At 48.0% G+C, this 21963-nt stretch overlaps 1 protein-coding gene across 6 annotated transcripts in view; it reads right to left on the bottom strand.

The window, feature by feature from the left end:
• The window catches only part of SLC16A13 (solute carrier family 16 member 13), a 539336-nt gene that overhangs the window by 477469 nt on the left and 39904 nt on the right, over window positions 1-21963 (bottom strand). For 2 of the 6 annotated variants that reach the window (XM_069645507.1, XM_069645532.1), the window contains exons 2-3: window positions 9920-9991; window positions 9749-9817 (exon numbers count right to left, since the gene is read on the bottom strand). The exons of 2 other annotated variants lie outside the window; for them this stretch is intronic. The gene's annotated coding sequence lies outside the window, so the exon portion shown is untranslated. The remainder of the gene's footprint in view (window positions 1-9748; window positions 9818-9919; window positions 9992-21963) is intronic. 2 more of the 6 variants (XM_069645516.1, XM_069645542.1) reach the window with 1 other exon arrangement.

Genomic DNA, 21963 nt, shown 5'->3' with positions numbered 1-21963 from the left:
CTATCCTCCTACAAAAAAATCACTGCCCAATACAAAAAAGCCATAATCACAGCTAAATCAGTCTCCTATAACGAAAGAATTGCTAATGCAAGCTCCGAATCTAAAGAACTCTTCGCCATTTTCAACGAACTCACCACACCGGCCACCAAATCACAAGACATTGTTAAAGACCAAATCTGGTGCAACTCCATACAATCTGCCCTGTTAAATAAAATTGAACTCCTACAAACAAAAATTAAGGAGCACCACAAAAACCTATCACTGCACCTCAAATCTCCCACCACCACGAGCCACATGCCCACCCCCAGCTCGGGGACCCCATCCACCAAAGCCCCCACCACCCCGTTCAAATTCAGGGAAGTCACAGAACACGAAGTTATTGAGGTAATGAACAAGATCAAACCTTCCAATTGTAAAGGAGATCCCTGCCCCGCCAGTCTGATCAAAGACTGCACTGAAACACTCGCCCCCTTCCTTAAATCATTCATTAATGCCTCTTTCAATACCAATACTGTCCCTGACAGTCTAAAAGAAGCCTGGGTGCGCCCGCTTCTAAAAAAAACCACCCTCGACCCAGAAGTAGCTACCAACTATAGGCCCATCACCACTGTGCCTTTCCTGCTCAAGATTCTTGATAAAATTGCCTACACACAAATCCAGGATTATCTCGAAACCAACCATATCCTAGGCAAAAGACAGTCAGGCTTCCGACCAGGTCACGGAACAGAGTCAGCCCTACTTGATCTGAAAATACAACTTGCAGACACTATGGATAAAGGCAAACCGGCACTCCTTCTCCTACTGGATCTATCTGCCGCCTTTGACCTTGTCAACCACGATATCCTAGGCATGCACCTAAAAAATGAAGCACACTTCTCCCCGGAAGCCATTGCATGGGTGGCCTCATTCCTAAATGGCAGACTCATGAAAGTCTTCTCAGACACTGCCTCGGCAACCCCTACTACCATCCACTGCGGCGTCCCCCAAGGCTCCTGCACCGCCCCCACTCTCTACAATATATTCACCCTTCCTCTCTTCAATGACCTCGACTGTCGTAACATAGCGTACACCAACTACGCAGACGATACACAGGTACTACTCCCGCTAACTGGGACCTACGAAGAAGATGCGACAGCATTAACCAAAATCTACACAGCCATCCAAACTTGGATGGCGGCCAACGGCCTCTGCTTAAACGGGGACAAAACCGAAATCCTCATAGTAGGGACCAATGAAATTCTCAACAAACTCCCCCCCCAATACAAATCCTTCAACATCGACAACTCCACCATCACAGTCTCCAAGACTGTTAAAACCTTAGGTGTTCACCTAGATGCCTCACTATCTATGTCTCGCCAGGTCAACGCCATAGCCTCTTCCTCAGCACTCACCACCAAGGTGATAAATGCTGTCAAGCCTTTTCTCTCCACTAAAAACTGCCTGTCCATCGCCAGAGCCACTATAGGTACAAAAATAGACTACTGTAATGCCCTGTTCCTAGGCACCTCCGCCCACAACCTAAAGAAACTCCAAATCACGCAAAACAACGCGCTCCGGGCAGCGCTGTCCATTCCAAAAAGAGAACACATCTCGCAAGCAAGGAAAGATGCTCACTGGCTACCCGTGAAGGAACGCATACTTTTCAAAGCCATGACCATCACACATAGATGCCTCTCCCTGGATGCCCCACCCTATCTCGCAGAAAGAATCACACCGAAAGCCTCCATCAGACCCACCAGAGCTCACCGCACCAACATGATTGATGTCCCCACGTTTCAAAGATCCAGGGCGGGAGGAACCAGCTTCCAACACCTCGCACCTAAAAACTGGAACTCCTTACCTACCTCACTAAGGAACGAAAAATCATACCACACCTTCCGTAAAAACCTCAAAACCCTCCTATTCCGCTAAAAGTCCTCCACATGCACATTCATGCTTGCATTGTAACCACAGCATAGCATAACCCCTAACCCTCAATGTTTATTACCAATGTGAAACGTACTCTGTAACTCGGTTTACATCTGTAAACATATTCCTATGTTTGTGTTCAAGACTAAGTCTGCTGTAACAGCGCCACGATGCCCCAGGGCAGTTTTGTGCGCTTTATAAATGCAAATAAATAAAAATAAATAAATAAATCATCGGGCAGGGCACGTGCACGACGGCGTCGGTGGTTTCCATCAGCCTGGATGCCGTCGTGCTGGCAGAGGCAGTGGCGTCGGAGGCAGCAGCAGGCTCGACGTGGGAGGCATCATGGCTCGGGGCCTTCAAGATCAGAGGGGCAGGCATCGGCCGGAGGGCAGGGCAACCCTGGGATGGTGGTGTCTTCCGTGTGGGAGCAGTTGGTCCAGCGGATAGCTGCGGAGCGGCAGCGGGCGGAAGAGGAGCGGCTCACCATGGTCAGGGCGGAGTTCTCCATGCGTCGGGCGTTGAGGCGGGCTGAGTGCCTCGAGGAAGCTCGCAGGGAGTTTGAGCTGGACATGGGGTTATCCCTGCGAGACCTCGGGGCCAGGACAGAGTCCCGCCTCCAGGACATCGACATGGAGTTCGATGATGCCCTGGCCAGCAACATCACCGAGTGAGCCGCAGGACTTGCCCGCTGCCTTTGTATATAGTTATTTAGTTAGTTAGTGTTAGGTTTCCTTTATTGATTTTTGTATTTTTGGACCGCTCGGACAATGGCCACTTTTTTGTATATATTATTTTCATTAGGTAGTAGTAGGTTTCATTTATGGTGTTGGGCTCATGGACCCTGGAATTTTCGTGTATATAGTTTGCTTTTTGAAGAAACATTTTTTTTATTAATTATTGTGTTCACCATGAGGAAATGGTTTTTAATTATTTTACTTCCACATGATTTTGCTTTGGACAACATTTGTTTTTGGATTACTTTGTGTTTTTTATTTTTACATTTGTTCTCGGACATGGACCATTTATTTTGTTATCCCCATTGTTGTATGTTTGAATTTTTTAATTATTTTTCATCTTTAATACATGTTTTTTTTAACTTTCACTTGTGGTATTTTCTCATTGGTTTCATACATGTCATGATATGGGTTTTGACACTCACTTGCACCCATTGTGTATGTGTGTGCGACGGACATGTGTTCATTTACAGACTTGCCATTGGGGTTGTATCATGTAATTGCATTCACTATGTGGGTGGATGCAATCCTTGCCTGGGTGTTTGTGCTGGGTATGCTGGCCATTACTGCCATGATTGAGTATCGTCAGGACCTGCGGGCAGGGGGACATGTGTGGGTGCCTGGTGGAGGATGCCCCTGCACTGCTGGAGGGTGGGGGTGGTGGGTGACATGAGTGGGGGCCTGGTGGAGGGTGCCCCTGCACTGCTGGGGTGTGGGGGGTGGTGGGAGACATGAGTGGGGGCCTGGTGGAGGGTGCCCCTGCACTGCTGGGGTGTGGGGGTGGTGGGAGACATGAGTGGGGGCCTGGTGGAGGGTGACCCTGGTGGCTGGGGGGTGGGGGTGGTGGGTGACATGCGTGGGGGCCTGGTGGAGGGTGACCCTGGTGGCTGGGGGGTGGGGGTGGTGGATGACATGAGTGGGGGCCTGGTGGAGGCTGCCCCTGCACTGCTGGGGTGTGGGGGTGGTGGGAGACATGAGTGGGGGCCTGGTGGAGGGTGCCCCTGCACTCCTGGGGTGTGGGGGTGGTGGGAGACATGAGTGGGGGCCTGGTGGAGGGTGACCCTGGTGGCTGGGGGGTGGGGGTGGTGGGTGACATGAGTGGGGGCCTGGTGGAGGGTGACCCTGGTGGCTGGGGGGTGGGGGTGGTGGGTGACATGAGTGGAGGCCTGGTGGAGGCTGCCCCTGCACTGCTGGGGTGTGGGGGTGGTGGGAGACATGAGTGGGGGCCTGGTGGAGGGTGCCCCTGCACTGCTGGGGTGTGGGGGTGGTGGGAGACATGAGTGGGGGCCTGGTGGAGGGTGACCCTGGTGGCTGGGGGGTGGTGGGTGACATGAGTGGGGGCCTGGTGGAGGGTGACCCTGGTGGCTGGGGGGTGGGGGTGGTGGGAGACATGGGTGGGGGCCTGGTGGAGGGTGACCCTGGTGGCTGGGGGGTGGGGGTGGTGGGTGACATGAGTGGGGGCCTGGTGGAGGGTGACCCTGGTGGCTGGGGGTTGGGGGTGGTGGGTGACATGAGTGGGGGCCTGGTGGAGGGTGACCCTGGTGGCTGGGGGGTGGGGGTGGTGGGTGACATGAGTGGGGGCCTGGTGGAGGCTGCCCCTGCACTGCTGGGGTGTGGGGGTGGTGGGAGACATGAGTGGGGGCCTGGTGGAGGGTGCCCCTGCACTGCTGGGGTGTGGGGGTGGTGGGAGACATGAGTGGGGGCCTGGTGGAGGGTGACCCTGGTGGCTGGGGGGTGGGGGTGGTGGGTGACATGAGTGGGGGCCTGGTGGAGGGTGACCCTGGTGGCTGGGGGGTGGGGTGGTGGGAGACATGGGTGGGGGCCTGGTTGAGGGTGACCCTGGTGGCTGGGGGGTCGGGGTGGTGGGAGACATGAGTTGGACATGGGTGGGGGCCTGCTGGCAGGTGCCCCACAGTGCTGGGGGGTGGGGGTGGTGGGGGACATGAGTTGGACATGGGTGGGGGCCTGCTGGCAGGTGCCCCACAGTGCTGGGGGGTGGGGGTGCAAGGGGACATGAGTTGGTGTTCATTAGTTCAAGGAGTCATGTGCCTTTGCTGGGGGGCATGCCCATGTTGGGTGGGCTGCCTGCGGGTCATGACCAGGGATGCAGGGTAGTCCCCTGTGGTGTGGGCTGCCTGCAGGGGCCGTGGAGGGTGTACAGGGTACACCTGGGAGGACCCACACTGTCAAATCACATGTGGGACTCCCCGGCACCCCTGAAATACACGTACCGTGCAGAAATCGCGTGTAAAACTTCCCGCGCACCCCTGAAATACACGCGCACAGGCTATTCGCGTGTGGAACTTCCCGCGCACCCCTGAAATACACGCGCCCAGGCTATTCGCGTGTAAAACTTCCCGCGCACCCCTGAAATACACGCGCACAGGCTATTCGCGTGTGGAACTTCCCGCGCACCCCTTAAATACGCGCGCCCAGGCTATTCGCGTGTGGAACTTCCCGCGCACCCCTGAAATACACGCGCCCAGGCTATTCGCATGTAAAACTTCCCGCGCACCCCTGAAATACACGCGCCCAGGCTATTCGCGTGTGGAACTTCCCGCGCACCCCTGAAATACACGCGCCCAGGCTATTCGCGTGTGGAACTTCTCACGCACCCCTGGTATACACGTAGCCCGCTCCCCCAGGCCCGATCGCGTGAGGAACTTCACGCGAACCCCTGTAATACACGTAGCCCGCTCCCCCAGGCCCGATCGCGTGTGAAACTTCACGCGAACCCCTGAAATACACGTAGCACGCTCCCCCAGGCCCGATCGCGTGAGAAACTTCACGCAAACCCCTGAAATACACGTAGCCCGCTCCCCCAGGCCCGATCGCGTGTGAAACTTCACGCGAACCCCTGAAATACACGTAGCACGCTCCCCCAGGCCCGATCGCGTGAGAAACTTCACGCGAACCCCTGAAATACACGTAGCCCGCTCCCCCAGGCCCGATCGCGTGTGAAACTTCACGCGAACCCCTGAAATACACGTAGCCCGCTCCCCCAGGCCCGATCGCGTGAGAAACTTCACGCGAACCCCTGAAATACACGTAGCCCGCTCCCCCAGGCCCGATCGCGTGAATGACTTCACGCGCACCCCTGAAATACACGCGCCCAGGCTATTCGCGTGTGGAACTTCACGCGCACCCCTCAAATACACGTGCCCAGGCTATTTGCGTGTGGAAGTTCCCGCGCACCCCTCAAATACAGGCGCCCAGGCTATTCGCGTGTGGAACTTCCTGCGCACCCCTGAAATACACGCGCCCAGGCTATTTGCGTGTGGAACTTCCCGCGCACCCCTGAAATACAGGCGCCCAGGCTATTCGTGTGTGGAACTTCCCGCGCACCCCTGAAATACACGCGCCCAGGCTTTTCGCGTGTGGAACTTCTCACGCACCCCTGGAAAACACGTAGCCCGCTCCCCCAGGCCCGATCGCGTGAGGAACTTCACGCGAACCCCTGTAATACACGTAGCCCGCTCCCCCAGGCCCGATCGCGTGTGAAACTTCACGCGAACCCCTGAAATACACGTAGCCCGCTCCCCCAGGCCCGATCGCGTGAATGACTTCACGCGAACCCCTGTGATGCACGTACCCTGCTAAAATCGCGTGTGAGACTTCCCGCGCACCCCGGTATACACGCACACGTATTTTTTGTCAGCGGGTGTCCGTGTTTGTGGGTACCCCTTTGCACGTCATTTTTCCTGGAGTTGGCGCACCTTTTGGCGCACATTTCTTACAGCCGCAGAGACGCTACCGCCTGGTTTCTTGTGGCGGTCGTGTTTGTGCCTGTGCGCTGGTTTGAGCGTGCGCTTTTTTCCCCTATTCTATTCCATGAATACGTGTTGTAGGCGAGCGTGTGGGCGTTCCGCGCACTTGTGCCCTGTACTTCCCCCGTGACGCCCACGTTTTGGCAAGTTGTTCCCCATTCCGAGTGTTACGCCCGTGTTCCGCCTACTTTTGTTGCGTGCGCCGCGCTATGTGTGAATTTCGCTGTGGCCTGTGCGATTTTCGCTGTGACCTGGCGCATGCTGTTAGATGACCTGTGCGCCAACGTGCGCCGCGCACTTTTTTATCGCACATCCGCTGGTTTTCTCGCGCACGGCCTTCCATGAATCGACGTGCACTGCCTTTCGTGCGATTTTCGCACTTGCACTGCGATTTTCGCTATTCCACTGCGATTCGCACGTTTTTGCCCACTTGCGCCGCGCTAATTATTCCATGAATCGGCCTGTTATACTTGGCACTACGCCTAAGGCTAAAAACAAATATCTTTGTTTTGATTAGACTGTTGGCCTTAGCAAAAGTATCTAAAGTTACCAATTGACGCTTAAGACCGAATAGGCGTCAGGTCCAGTAACACCAGGTCATTGACATATGCCAACCAACTAATTAGGGTGTTCCCTATTTTAGTGCCCGCCCCACATATTCTCCAACATCAGCTATAAACATGTTGAAAAGGAAGGGGCGAGAACACAGCCCTTTCGTAACGTTATTAATAGACCGATTTGCCATTCCACAGAATTCCAAAATCCCCAGTTCAAGGGGGTTGGGTACGAAAAAGCTACAATGGCCAAAGGGGCTTCTATATGATTTTACACCCCTGCCCACGTTTCCCAGGGTGATTGTGGAAATCAGGGATTACGCTTTAGAAGTCATCCTTCCAGCTCCAGTACAGCTAAGGTTGCGGTTCCCTCTGCTAGTGGAATTAGCAGTAGTTCCATTCAAGAAATGTCCTGAGAACCAGCGATTGAGCATTCCACAGTAGGGGCATGGAAGATGAGAGGTAGGGCCTTCAAAGAAGGGGATGAACCCATCGACTGGTTTTACTAATCCAAAACTGAAGAAGACCAGTACCTCTAAAGGATTAGGATAGGCACTGGTGAAATATTTCACATTGGTGTGGAATGAATTTTAGTTTTTTTTAAAGAATTCTGTTCATGCTCTGCAGGGCCATATCCCCATTATCATGCAGTTCCATAAGGAGATGTTTGGCACGATACTGGCAGTATCCACTCTGAGAGCCCAGCAGGTAGCTATTTCAGCAGTTAGAAATCAAGGATCGTAGAGGTTGCATGATGATGGATTGATTGCTACATTACTCAGGAGTGTCCATCTAAAAACACATTGTCTATACACATGTGCCTCTGCAAGATCTTCCCTTGGTGCTAAGGGCCCTGCAGTTCTGCCCTATCTGTCCTTCAGAATCAGCTGATATAAAACACCTGACAAAAGTATTATTTGTGGTTGCTATCACATTGGCTGGAAGGCTTGGGCAAATTGGGCCATTATTTTGTTAAAGGGCCCTTTCTCCAGTTTCAAGTTTATGCGTTGGTTCTTGTGTCTGATCGCATCTTCTTGACAACATTAGTTTCCTAGGTTCACCAGACTTAGATATTGTTCTTCTGGCATTTCGGCCAAATCCTACCTCACCCACATGCATCAAACAGTTTGTGACATTTTGGGGGAACAGGACAGGGGGAAAAGGCTTTGGTTTCCACTATCAATAGATGGATCACTAGGACAGGCCATTGCCTGGCCCTATGAGTCGGCTATTGAGCTCCAGCATTCACAAGGATGGTTGAACTCATTTGATTCTGGAAATAAAGTAGTGACAGTGTGTAAGCAGTACACTTGTTGATCCATGTTCATTTGTCATAGGCCCATTCATCTCTGTCCCAGGAGTAATTACTGGGACAAAGAAGAACAGAGGTAATAACTTGAATACTTTTTTGTACTTGAATTGCTCCTAATACTATTCTTCCTTGTCACAGTGTTTACGACCCACATCTCCTTCACTCAAAAGGGCCATGATGTGATAAGAGATTAACTGGAGCATTCCAAAAGCAAGTACTGTGATGAGGGAAGAAAAGGAATAGAAATAATGAATATAACGGTATGTATTGAAGAGATTTTCTTTGCATTTCAGGTAGTTTCTGTGAACAGCTATTGTCGGTGTCAGCAAGTGTTAGTTAGTTTGGGCTTTTAGGTGTCACTTGCAACACCTATAAAGGCCAAACTATTGCATTTGAGTACAGATTCAAATACAGATAGGGATGAATGGCATAGGACGAGTGACACAGAGGAATGACTTTTGAAGAGGGACAGAGTGTATAGGTGTTGTTTGGTTATGAGGCCACCCATTGTCTGCCACAGTCATGCTAATCCCTATGGCCATTCCCACCCATTCCTGACTCTTCCTGCCCAAAACTCCTCCCCATGGGAACTCTGAGCTCGAGAGCTCACTTTAATCAAGCCTTTCGAATCGTTGATAGTTGCTGACACAAGGCACAGGCTGCCTGGAAGTTCACTGTTTGTGCAGCACCTCAGCCAGTCAAGACCATTGGACGGTACCAACAGGAGTTCAATGAAAGAACATGTATACCCACTAAAGAGACGAAACATCATGACTGAATTCTACGAGTATAGATAGGAAAAGTCCCGAGATTTTATTTGAAACCATATGAATTATTTAGTTAATGAACTGATTTAATCATAATTATCTTTCAAAAGAAACATTAAATTCATTACAGGAGGACAATGATGCAAAAATCACATGACCACAAAACAATATTATCACCCATACATACAATTACTCAATCGCAACCATAAACCATCCAACAATTGATGACAATATATATAACACATTTGAAAAGCTTTTTTCAATATAGCTGAACAAGAAATGGCTTGTAAATTTCATATTTCCATCGTCAAGCTATAATGATCATGGACCGACCGGTTTCAACGTATAACATATAATTTATCACGTCTTCATCCGGGATATATAATAGACCTAAAATTATACAATAATAAAATGACATCATTTATCCAACCCAAAATGTATTAATATGAACTAATTATATACACAACACTATTTTAAAATAATTTTAGTGTCTTATCACCATGTGAACACCAAAAATAAAACCAGAATGATCACATGCAACAAGGTCACTGAAGTGGCCCATTCCCTCAAAGGTGCTTACACAAAACATTGTTTATTATCTGTCAAACAACAAGTTACGGAACACCACCCAAAGTGTCACTCCAGGCAAAAGACAGATGGCAGACTTGACCACCAGATGTTAAAACTATGGAGAATCAATTACCTGCAGCCTTGACATGAGGAGAAACCTACAGCAAGATGGGTAGACCTGAACATTCAGGCTAAAACCAATCTTAAATGAAAAAGGAACACAAAAGACAAAATGAAAAAACACTGTATGAATTGAGGGTGGGCATGTTTATTACTCCTAAAGTGTGCTGACCATAGCACTCACCATTTTAAGACTGTATTCATGTGGACAGCATTCAGTAATACTGGAATTTGCAATCCCTAGTAATGGCGTTTTCTAAAAAAAAGAATTGAAAATTAGAATCAACCTTTTTATTTTCAAGGTCCCAAAGAGTGGAACCAAACTAAACCTAATGGTATTGGTAGTACAATCACTCATCTGATAGACTAGCCCCTTCAAATACAGTCAAGCTGGACTTCAGCGGGGCAATCGAGTGTTCAAAAATAACACGCCAGCTGATGTTCCGCATATCCACCAACAGCATCGGAAAACAGACGAGTTTGCACAACACTATTTTGCATCAAATGGTTTGTCAGCAATTTGCTACCAACATAAAAGACGGCTATAAAATCTTCAATTGCACATCAATTGCGGCCACCATCTTGGCATATGGATTCAATATGAAATAACAGTGGAACCAATAACCAAATGGTGCTTCCTCCCTGCAGAATCCCGCAGGGGTGGCATTTTGCAAGATACAATGGTTTAATTTGACAAAATAACCTAACTACAGTACTATGTCTAGTTCAAAGCACATTGTTATTTTTGGCAGCAATGAAATAAACAACACAGAGGTTTGCAATCATGAAGATTTTGTACAATGAACCCATACCCAAATTAAGTACACACAATTACACTCCATATCCGATATACCCTCCCCGTACTCTGCTGACCTCAAAGCTCACTGCCTTTGACCCAACCTCTTACCTGGTGAATCCAACTGCTCCTTCTCGCCTGAGGGTTACTCCCGTCTATCCTATGCACTCTAAGGCTGACACTAACCCATCACCTGTTAGGCACTACCCTAGCATCAAAACACCACCCCACTCTGGACCCAAGTCAAGTTAAGCTCTCACAGCGAGTCCCCTTATCACTACCACCCTTGATGCAAATAGCAGCCTCCCCAAACATCCCACCAAACCTTGTGCATCATTCCAATGTGCCCTTGTTAATGCTCAGTCCCTCCCAGCACACGCCCTGGAAAACTGTGACCTGCTCAATGCACACAATCTGAACCTTTTAGCCATCTCTGAAACTTGGCTACATGAAGCCTCTGGCCCCGCCATATCCTTAGCCCTACCCCTTGGCTACAACATCTACCGTCAGGCCCGCCCGCCTACACACCAAAGGCGGCAGAGTGGCCCTCATAACCAAGGAATCCCTTCCTCTAAAACAGGTCACCAACTCCTTCAAAGGTAATAGTGACATTTTGTCCCTCAAACTTACCACCTCTCCTAACTGCACCCTCACAATACACATCGTATACCGCCCCCACGGCCTTATGGCTGACTTCCACGAGAACCTCCTGCATCTCCTATCTGACAACCTAAAAATCTCTTCGAAGTCCATTCTACTAGGGGACCTGAACCTAGGATTCAATGACCTGAACATTTCACATGCCAAACCCTGGGGTGTACACAATCGATCACAAACACCATCCACTCTAAAGACTGCATCCTGGACTGGATAGACAACCACAACTGTTCCCCATACACCAGCTCCAACACCCCCCGCCCCTGGACAGACCACCATGTCATCCACTTTTCCAACCCCATCCCTACGAAACAAAAACTCCTCACCACTTCCATTCCACCCGCTCTAGCTCAGAGCTCACAGAAACTAACCAAAGAAAGACTACTGCCCTTCCTAGAAACTCCTACTTTCAGACCTCCCTTCTCCAAGGACCCCACATTTCTAGCTGATCTATACAACTCTGCATTAAAAAATGCAGTCAATGCCATAGCCCCACTGTCAGCCAGGAAAGCCAAAATTGCCAGACATGCAACGCCTGGTTCACCCCAGAGCTACTGGAAATCCGCTCCATGAAACGCATCGCCCTCTCCACTTGGCAAACTAACCCACTTTAATCCGCTAACTACGATTCAACAAGATAGCCACCCAATACAAAAAGGCAATCATTGAAGCCAAATCTGCCTCATTCAACACTAGGATTGCCAACAAAACATCTGGAAGGAGAGCTTCACCATCTTCAGGGAACTAGAATCACCAGATCCTACCACACAGGTCATCTCTAAAGATGAATCGTGGTTCTCTAACATCCAAACCGCTGTGAGTCTAGAAAGTACCCTTCCATAACATAGGCGATATAATTTTGTTGGCCGAAAACCAACTACATCATGTGTTCAGCATTGTTAGTACAGATTCATAACCATGACCAGAGAGTGTCCATTTTGGAGGAATAGAATTTGCCATTTTGATACATTTTTGCTTTTTGCTTTCTGTTCAAACTGCTTTGCTGTAAGTGAATTCTATCTTGTTATTGTACATGCATAGAGCAAGGCCACAAGTTACAAGTTGAAACGCAGCTCAGGCAACCCAGACAGCAATGCCCGGTCTCCTCCCTCACATGTCCTTTTAAGTAAGAAACAAGGCATTTAATCACGGTAGGAAGGAACATTAAATGGCTTGAATTATGGTCTCTTTCGCAGCGCCCCTTCACTGAACCCCTGTAGATCGAGTTGACCTCACGCACACGAATAGAAACTAGAAGATAGTGAGGACTGGAATGTGTCTCTCCCCTGCATGCAGCTTGCTTGTAAGAACAAGAGCATTATGTTCCCTAAAACAAAGAATTGTGTCTGTAACCTTTGCAAATTGCAAACTGTTGCTGAATAAATGTCTGAGGGTGTCATACTCATCATATTAGTCAATCATCGAAACCATTTCAAAGAAATCCATTATGGGCGGTATTGAAAATGTCACTACTGATAATTAGATGATAAGTTTTGTATGTATGTATCTGTTGTAGAATGCTCGCTCTCTTGCGTCCCACGGGGTCTGGAGACACATGTTGCGGGACGTGAGACCCAGTCGGCCCACTGAGACTATTTGCTTTGCAATAAACCCTAGATTTTGGGAATTGAACCTCGTGTCTGGCGTATCAATTTGTGTGTGGTGATTGTGCCTTGTTTCCATATGCGAGGGTCCCGTAGGGGCCCCATCAAAATGGCGCTCGAATAGGGACCCTCCCCCACTTGTTCCATCGTATACGTTGTAATATAAGAAGGCGAGAGGAGAAAACGAAGCGAGGACAAGACAGTCGAGCCAGGATCAAGAGGTGTTCGGGGCGCCCCTGTGAAAGTGATGAGAGACTCCTTTGCAGATCTGTACACAACTGATCCCTGATCGACGCGTCCGGCCAGAGAACAAGGAGGCGAGGGTCCCGAAACGAGGCAGAGTGAGCCAAGATACGCAGACATGATGATTCTTGGTTGCGTCAGTATACGGACGAATTGCGTCTTGACAGATGACTTGGTTGATCAGGTGAGTCGTGCCCCGATTCTAAATAACCCTGATATTGGTTGAGAGTTGCTCTTGCAAGATCAAACGCCCAGGGTATGGTTAAAACATGCCTGGGGTATTGTCTTCCTGCCTAGTGGGATTTTTCCACTGCGGTAGAAAATCTTTGGAATCTGGCCAGGCTGCGCCACCTGTAGGGTCGCCGGGATATGAGATGTACGTAAATTATGGGATAGGGGCGATAATGTTTTGTGAAATTTGGCAAAGGCAAACCAGACACAAAGAAGATCTACAATGGCCAAAACATGGGAGTTATGAGATTGCGCACATAGATTATTTGGAATCGATACTGTTAGAAAAGAAGGCGCGTCCTGCGACATTTGACGTCATTAGAGATTGGAGGCAGGAAGCTATGCTTCGCTGGAAAAGCAGAGAGAAGAATGCGCACAGGCACAAGTCAAGAGCAGAAAGAGAACAAGAGCAGGATGAAAAGGAGTGGGATGATAATTTAAGAAAGACAGACAGATGTGCTCAGATGAGAGTAGACAAAATATAACCTCAACTAGAACTAATTAATGAAATATTAACTGAGAAAAGACAAAGGCACCCAAAAGAGGAGGCTGATAGAACTTCATCAGTGCCCATTGCTCAGCCCCTCCCTGCTGCCCAGTCCCCATTACTGTCACAGATCATACAGCAAATTAATAAGGGGGGTCCTGGGAGTCCCTCTGCCAGACATTAGTCCTGGTTGCGAGAGACTTACCCAGAGTCTTTAGCTCACTATCTTTCACAGAGAAGAAATATCCTAAACATATCAGTCTTTGTCCTGCCCTGGGGCAGTCCAGCACCGAAATGCTAGGCAATTCTCCTCTGAACAAGAGTACCAACAGCATCCCCAGACACGTGTTTCGGTCTGGTTGGACCTCATCAGTAGGGAGGAGCTGTGCCTCTCACCCTAAGTTACTAGGGGAATCCAGACGTGGACCCCTTGCTCACTATTCTTAGAGAGGCACAGCTCCTCCCTACTGATGAGGTCCAACCAGACCGAAACACGTGTCTGGGGATGCTGTTGGTACTCTTGTTCAGAGGAGAATTGCCTAGCATTTCGGTGCTGGACTGCCCCAGGGCAGGACAAAGACTGATGTGTTTAGGATATTTCTTCTCTGTGAAAGATAGTGAGCTAAAGACTCTGGGTAAGTCTCTCGCAACCAGGACTAATGTCTGGCAGAGGGACTCCCAGGACCCCCCTTGTTAATTTGCATATGCAAGTAACTTTGGGTCTCACCCTAAGTTACTAGGGGAATCCAGACGTGGACCCCTTGCTCACTATTCTTAGAGAGGCACAGCTCCTCCCTACTGATGAGGTCCAACCAGACCGAAACACGTGTCTGGGGATGCTGTTGGTACTCTTGTTCAGAGGAGAATTGCCTAGCATTTCGGTGCTGGACTGCCCCAGGGCAGGACAAAGACTGATGTGTTTAGGATATTTCTTCTCTGTGAAAGATAGTGAGCTAAAGACTCTGGGTAAGTCTCTCGCAACCAGGACTAATGTCTGGCAGAGGGACTCCCAGGACCCCCCTTGTTAATTTGCATATGCAAGTAACTTTGGGTCTCACCCTAAGTTACTAGGGGAATCCAGACGTGGACCCCTTGCTCACTATTCTTAGAGAGGCACAGCTCCTCCCTACTGATGAGGTCCAACCAGACCGAAACACGTGTCTGGGGATGCTGTTGGTACTCTTGTTCAGAGGAGAATTGCCTAGCATTTCGGTGCTGGACTGCCCCAGGGCAGGACAAAGACTGATGTGTTTAGGATATTTCTTCTCTGTGAAAGATAGTGAGCTAAAGACTCTGGGTAAGTCTCTCGCAACCAGGACTAATGTCTGGCAGAGGGACTCCCAGGACCCCCCTTGTTAATTTGCATATGCAAGTAACTTTGGGTCTCACCCTAAGTTACTAGGGGAATCCAGACGTGGACCCCTTGCTCACTATTCTTAGAGAGGCACAGCTCCTCCCTACTGATGAGGTCCAACCAGACCGAAACACGTGTCTGGGGATGCTGTTGGTGCTCTTGTTCAGAGGAGAATTGCCTCGCATTTCGGTGCTGGACTGCCCCAGGGCAGGACAAAGACTGATGTGTTTAGGATATTTCTTCTCTGTGAAAGATAGTGAGCTAAAGACTCTGGGTAAGCCTCTCGCAACCAGGACTAATGTCTGGCAGAGGGACTCCCAGGACCCCCCTTGTTAATTTGCATATGCAAGTAACTTTGGGCCTCACCCTAAGTTACTAGGGGAATCCAGACGTGGACCCCTTGCTCACTATTCTTAGAGAGGCACAGCTCCTCCCTACTGATGAGGTCCAACCAGACCGAAACACGTGTCTGGGGATGCTGTTGGTACTCTTGTTCAGAGGAGAATTGCCTCGCATTTCGGTGCTGGACTGCCCCAGGGCAGGACAAAGACTGATGTGTTTAGGATATTTCTTCTCTGTGAAAGATAGTGAGCTAAAGACTCTGGGTAAGTCTCTCGCAACCAGGACTAATGTCTGGCAGAGGGACTCCCAGGACCCCCCTTGTTAATTTGCATATGCAAGTAACTTTGGGCCTCACCCTAAGTTACTAGGGGAATCCAGACGTGGACCCCTTGCTCACTATTCTTAGAGAGGCACAGCTCCTCCCTACTGATGAGGTCCAACCAGACCGAAACACGTGTCTGGGGATGCTGTTGGTACTCTTGTTCAGAGGAGAATTGCCTAGCATTTCGGTGCTGGACTGCCCCAGGGCAGGACAAAGACTGATGTGTTTAGGATATTTCTTCTCTGTGAAAGATAGTGAGCTAAAGACTCTGGGTAAGTCTCTCGCAACCAGGACTAATGTCTGGCAGAGGGACTCCCAGGACCCCCCTTGTTAATTTGCATATGCAAGTAACTTTGGGTCTCACCCTAAGTTACTAGGGGAATCCAGACGTGGACCCCTTGCTCACTATTCTTAGAGAGGCACAGCTCCTCCCTACTGATGAGGTCCAACCAGACCGAAACACGTGTCTGGGGATGCTGTTGGTACTCTTGTTCAGAGGAGAATTGCCTAGCATTTCGGTGCTGGACTGCCCCAGGGCAGGACAAAGACTGATGTGTTTAGGATATTTCTTCTCTGTGAAAGATAGTGAGCTAAAGACTCTGGGTAAGTCTCTCGCAACCAGGACTAATGTCTGGCAGAGGGACTCCCAGGACCCCCCTTGTTAATTTGCATATGCAAGTAACTTTGGGTCTCACCCTAAGTTACTAGGGGAATCCAGACGTGGACCCCTTGCTCACTATTCTTAGAGAGGCACAGCTCCTCCCTACTGATGAGGTCCAACCAGACCGAAACACGTGTCTGGGGATGCTGTTGGTACTCTTGTTCAGAGGAGAATTGCCTAGCATTTCGGTGCTGGACTGCCCCAGGGCAGGACAAAGACTGATGTGTTTAGGATATTTCTTCTCTGTGAAAGATAGTGAGCTAAAGACTCTGGGTAAGTCTCTCGCAACCAGGACTAATGTCTGGCAGAGGGACTCCCAGGACCCCCCTTGTTAATTTGCATATGCAAGTAACTTTGGGTCTCACCCTAAGTTACTAGGGGAATCCAGACGTGGACCCCTTGCTCACTATTCTTTGAGAGGCACAGCTCCTCCCTACTGATGAGGTCCAACCAGACCGAAACACGTGTCTGGGGATGCTGTTGGTACTCTTGTTCAGAGGAGAATTGCCTAGCATTTCGGTGCTGGACTGCCCCAGGGCAGGACAAAGACTGATGTGTTTAGGATATTTCTTCTCTGTGAAAGATAGTGAGCTAAAGACTCTGGGTAAGTCTCTCGCAACCAGGACTAATGTCTGGCAGAGGGACTCCCAGGACCCCCCTTGTTAATTTACAGATCATACAGCCACAGCAACCACTCCCCCTTCCAGTTGTCCCATCTGCACCGGCCCCTCCCCTTCCCTCCAAAACACGCCCATTCCCCCTCCGCCTATTGAACTTGAATTCACCGTAACAAGAGAAGACAGTACGGAAAGAGAGGGGACGGGACAAAGTGAGTGTACTAGCAAGGAGAGAAGAAAGGAGTTGAAAGAACAGGCAGAGATGTATATAGATGGAAATGATGATACACTGACGCTGGATTCGATGTATGATTTTAGGAAAACAAGCGAAAAACAGGTATTGTTGGAATGCATGGGAGAATATTTAATGGAGAGATGGAAGCAGCTGTTTGGAATGGTACCGCCGCAGAAGTTGCGGGATTTGAATGCTTTTGCATGGTTGAGTGAAAGAGATGCAGAAATAAAAGGAACATGTGGACAGGCTTTTTGAATTTAAAATTGAACTTGATGAGGCATATGCTGAAATGTTTTCCATGCCAGGGTATAGGAACAAAGACATAAGAAGGGAAAGGAAAGAGGTGGTACCATATGTATAGCAGCGATTTCTTCAGCCGTCAAGACAGGCTAGTGAGAAAATGAAAATATGTACACGGGAGGCGCTAAGATGGATTACAGATCCTAGTGTTCCCACGATGGAAGTGCACAAAATATTCGATCAATATACATTGCCAATGATGAGAAAAACACTGCAGGTAATGGTTGAATATTTGCTGGATAGAGATATAGAAAATAAACAAGCTAGCCCTGCCGAATTAATGGCAATATATAAGAGAGCTATTGAACGCGGAACTGGAGAAACAGCCTTATCGCTTGACTTAGCAATAGTATTGCATATGAGGGAGGGAGGAGGAAAAGTAAGTGTGGTATTTCCCATGAGGGAAGTTCCACCTACTTTTGTGCCGAAAGTAGAAATTCCTGCATCAGGTAATCAACCAGCACAGGTCCCCGAAGTGCATTATACAGCACAATACATTTATGTCCCTTTCACCAGACAAGAGGTGAATAATATAAAACAAACAATCCCTGATTTGAGGAAAAATCCAGCGGGATTCTATAACGAAATAAGAGTCCAATTTGAGATCGTCCAATGATATTGACCTAATGTTCCCAGTAATTTTGCCAGCAGATATATGGAAGCAAATAAGAAAAGTAAATGATCAGGAAAGTTTTGGTGACACATGGGAGAAGTTAGCAGAAGAAGATGCAAACAGAAAAGCAGGCGAGAAAGCACCGCCAAATATGGCAGCATTACCAGGACGAATAATACAAAAATTGAAGGAGATAGTTCCAGAAAAAAGAATTGTATGGGACAAACTAACTGCATGTGCCCAAGGCAAAGATGAGTTAGCAACAGATTATTTCAATAGATTTGAGGAAGTATTTACAGATTTCAGTGGGCAGGATGTAAGCACTGAGGCAGGGAAAAGACTATTTGTTGATAAATATGTGAGGGGATTAATCCTCCAATTCAAAACCTGTAATGACATCTGCTTATGGCCCAGTATTATGAGAATAGAGTGAATACAGAGAAAGAGAAAGAGGCGAAGGATAAGGTAAATTTGAAAACTAGGGTGTTACTCCAGCAGGTAGCGGGTCAGAATAGAGGAAGAGGAAAGGAGGAGTAACTCCAACATGCATGTAGGGCCTCTGGGATTAAATCAGTGTGCATATTGTAGGGAAGAGGGTCATTGGCGAGCGCAATGTCCACACTTGCAAAATAGAAATGGGTATGGTCAGAGAAGACAGCACAGGGGACACCTGGGAACAAATGGACAGAATAGAAACAATAATATGCAGCAAAATCAGACTAGTCAAGGAAATGAAAATCGGAATCAATCAACTGGTAATCGGAAGCAGAACCAGGACCATCTTTGGAACCAGGATCAGAGTCAGACTTCTTACAACCAGAATCAAAGTGAGCGAAGTAGAAGCAAGAGCGGAAACATTTTTGACACACAACCCAATACGTATTATTGTGGTGACTACACATCGGACGATCTATTGTTTCCTCAATAGGACAGCCCAAGACAGGGGCCGGAACAAGTGTCTATTCCCGTGAATCAAAGAGGACCCCAGGTAGAAATTAAAGTCAGGAATAGAGAGCACAGCTTTCTCGTAGGCACGGGTGTACAAAAGTGCTCAATAGACCACCACTTGGTTCCGGAGATACCGCTGTCAGGGCAAAAGAATTTTTCAGTAGGTTTTGCAGGAATGCCAGTAATCAATCCCGTGTCCCAATCAGTACCAGTAACATTAGGACCAGTCACCGAATATTGTCCATTTCTCTTGACTGTGGGGAAAATCTATTAGGCTTAAACTTATTGAAAAAGCTGAGTGCAGTTATCCATTGCACTCCTGATGGAGTGTTCTTGACAATATCACCACAGAATGGACCAGTGTCCGAATTTCTGTCCAAACCTCTGCCAGGGGAGTTAGGTGAAGTACCAGCTTGTGTGTGGGCAACGAATGATAACGATGTGGGAGCTTGAAAATTGAACCAGTAAAAATTGTTTTGAAAGAAGGAGTAACATTGCCACGTATTCCTCAGTACAAGATTTCGATAGAAGGCGAGAAAGCATTGAAAAATATTGTTTCAGATTTGGAAAAATTGAAAGTAGTTGAGGAGATTACAGATAGCACATGTAACAGCCCCATTCTCCCAGTGTATAAGAAAGGAGGGAATGAGATACCGTATTGTTTCATAATTGATCAACGCGCATTGAACAAAGTGCTCGATCCCCAATTCCCCTTGGTTCCAGACGTCACCAAAATCTTGACAATGATACCTGCCTCAGCAGCATATTTTAGCGTGGTAGACCTTAAGAATGCATTTTTCAGCATTCCAGTACCCCAGGATATCAGATATTTATTTGCTTTCATGTTAGGAGGACGGTCATTTACATTCACGCGCATTCCACAAGGCTATACAGAGAGTCCGAGTATTTACAGCAGGGCATTGAAAGAGCAGTTGGATATGTTGGAATTACCGGCAGGTTGTATATTGTTACAATATATAAATGATTTGTTGATTGCTGCTGATACAGAGGAGATTTGTAAAAAGAGTACAGTTTTGTTATCACACTTAGCAGCACATGGTCATAAAGCGAGTTTGAAAAAATTCCAATATTGTCGAAAGGAGCTAGCTTATCTGGGCTACCTACTTTCGAAAGAGGGGAGAAGACTGACACCAGAAAGGATAGCAAGTATCTCTGGTATGCCTATTCCAAAAACACAGAAAGGAGTCAGAGCCATAATAGGCATGGCTACCTATTGCCGACAGTGGATAGCAAATTTCGCAATGATTGTGAAACCAATGGTGGAATTGACAAAAAAGAATGCTGTGATGCCTTTGCAATGGAATGAAGAGTGCTAGAGAGCATTTGATCTGCTCAAAATTGCATTGTGCTCCGCCCCAGTTTTGGGCACAGCAAAATATGAGAACATTTTCAGATTATTTGTGCATGAGAATGAAGGCTGCGCGTTGGCTGTTTTAACACTAGAACAAGGTGGAAGGAATGGACCATGCGGCTATTTTTCTTCCGCGCTGGACCCAGTAGCATGCGCGTTACCACGTAGTTTGCGAGCTGTTGCAGCGGCTGCGTCAGTGAAACAAACTGAAGGAATGGTGCTGGGGCACACCTTAATTTTAATGGTGCCACAAGCCATAGACATTCTATTAAATAGAACACAGACGCAACACCTCACGTCCGCTAGATTGACTAGTATGAAATTGTCCTATTTGCACCACACATTAAAATTATGAGGTATAGCGCTTTGAATCCTGCAGAATGAATGCCACTGCCCAGTGGAGAAATAGGGGAGAATGAAGCACCGCCCCACGATTGTTTAATGGTTACTGAGGAAGAAACGAAAGGAGAGCTGATTTAACAGACACCCCACAGAAAGAGCCAGATGGAGAACTGTTTTGTGATGGATTCTGTTTCAAATGACCTGATGGCACATCAACTGCTGCCTATGCTATTACGACACAAAGAATATATTGTAGAAAGCAAAAGAATTCCCCACAAGCTGCGGAGATAATAGCATGAACCAGAGCATGTGAAATTTCTGAAAGTTTGAGTGTAAACATATATACTGACAGCCAGTATGCCTTTGGGGTGGTACATAACTTTGGCCGACTCTGGGCTGAGAGGGGTTTCTTGACATCACATGGAACCATGATTCAACATGGCCCTTTGATTGTACGATTGCTGTCTGCACTTACGTGTCCGAAGCGCCTAGCTATAGTGAAATGCCAGGCACATAAAAAGGTAACATGTAAAGTAGGAGAGGGAAACGCATTTGCAGACAGGATTGAGAAACAAACTGCTACTGATTTGAGTACCAAAATGTTAACAGTATAGTCGGAGGAAGTGCCATGTATGATAGAGGATAGGATTGCTACCGTCAAAGAGATGCAGGCAGAAGCAACTGCTGATGAAATAAAAGAATGGGCTGAGGACTCTGCAGGATTGGATCTAGAAGGTTGCTGGGTAGACAAGAAGAGTAGAAATTGGATGCTGCCCAACTCCTATGTAACTGCAATGGTTACAATGGCCCACAGTCCCACGCACATTTGTGCAAAGAAAATAATTCAGCATTTAGCTACAGTATGGCAGAACACACACATAAAAATGAATGCAGAAAGGCTGGTACAGAATTGCATAACGTGTTTGCAACACAATGTTGGAAAAGGAACAGCTACTCCAACAGGTAGCTTTGGCCCCCCTCTATGCCATTTGAGGTGATCCATTTTGATTTTATAGAGATAGAAAGGTGTCAGAACTTAAAATATGTACTGGTGGTTGTGTGTGCGTTCAGTAAATGGGTGGAAGCATATCCACTGAAGGATTG

The sequence above is a fragment of the Ambystoma mexicanum genome, chromosome 1p, assembly GCF_040938575.1.
Source record: "Ambystoma mexicanum isolate Mex_15411 chromosome 1p, UKY_AmexF1_1, whole genome shotgun sequence".
In the NCBI taxonomy this organism is placed as follows: Eukaryota; Metazoa; Chordata; class Amphibia; order Caudata; family Ambystomatidae; genus Ambystoma; species Ambystoma mexicanum.
This window is presented reverse-complemented; position numbering and strand designations above follow the sequence as displayed.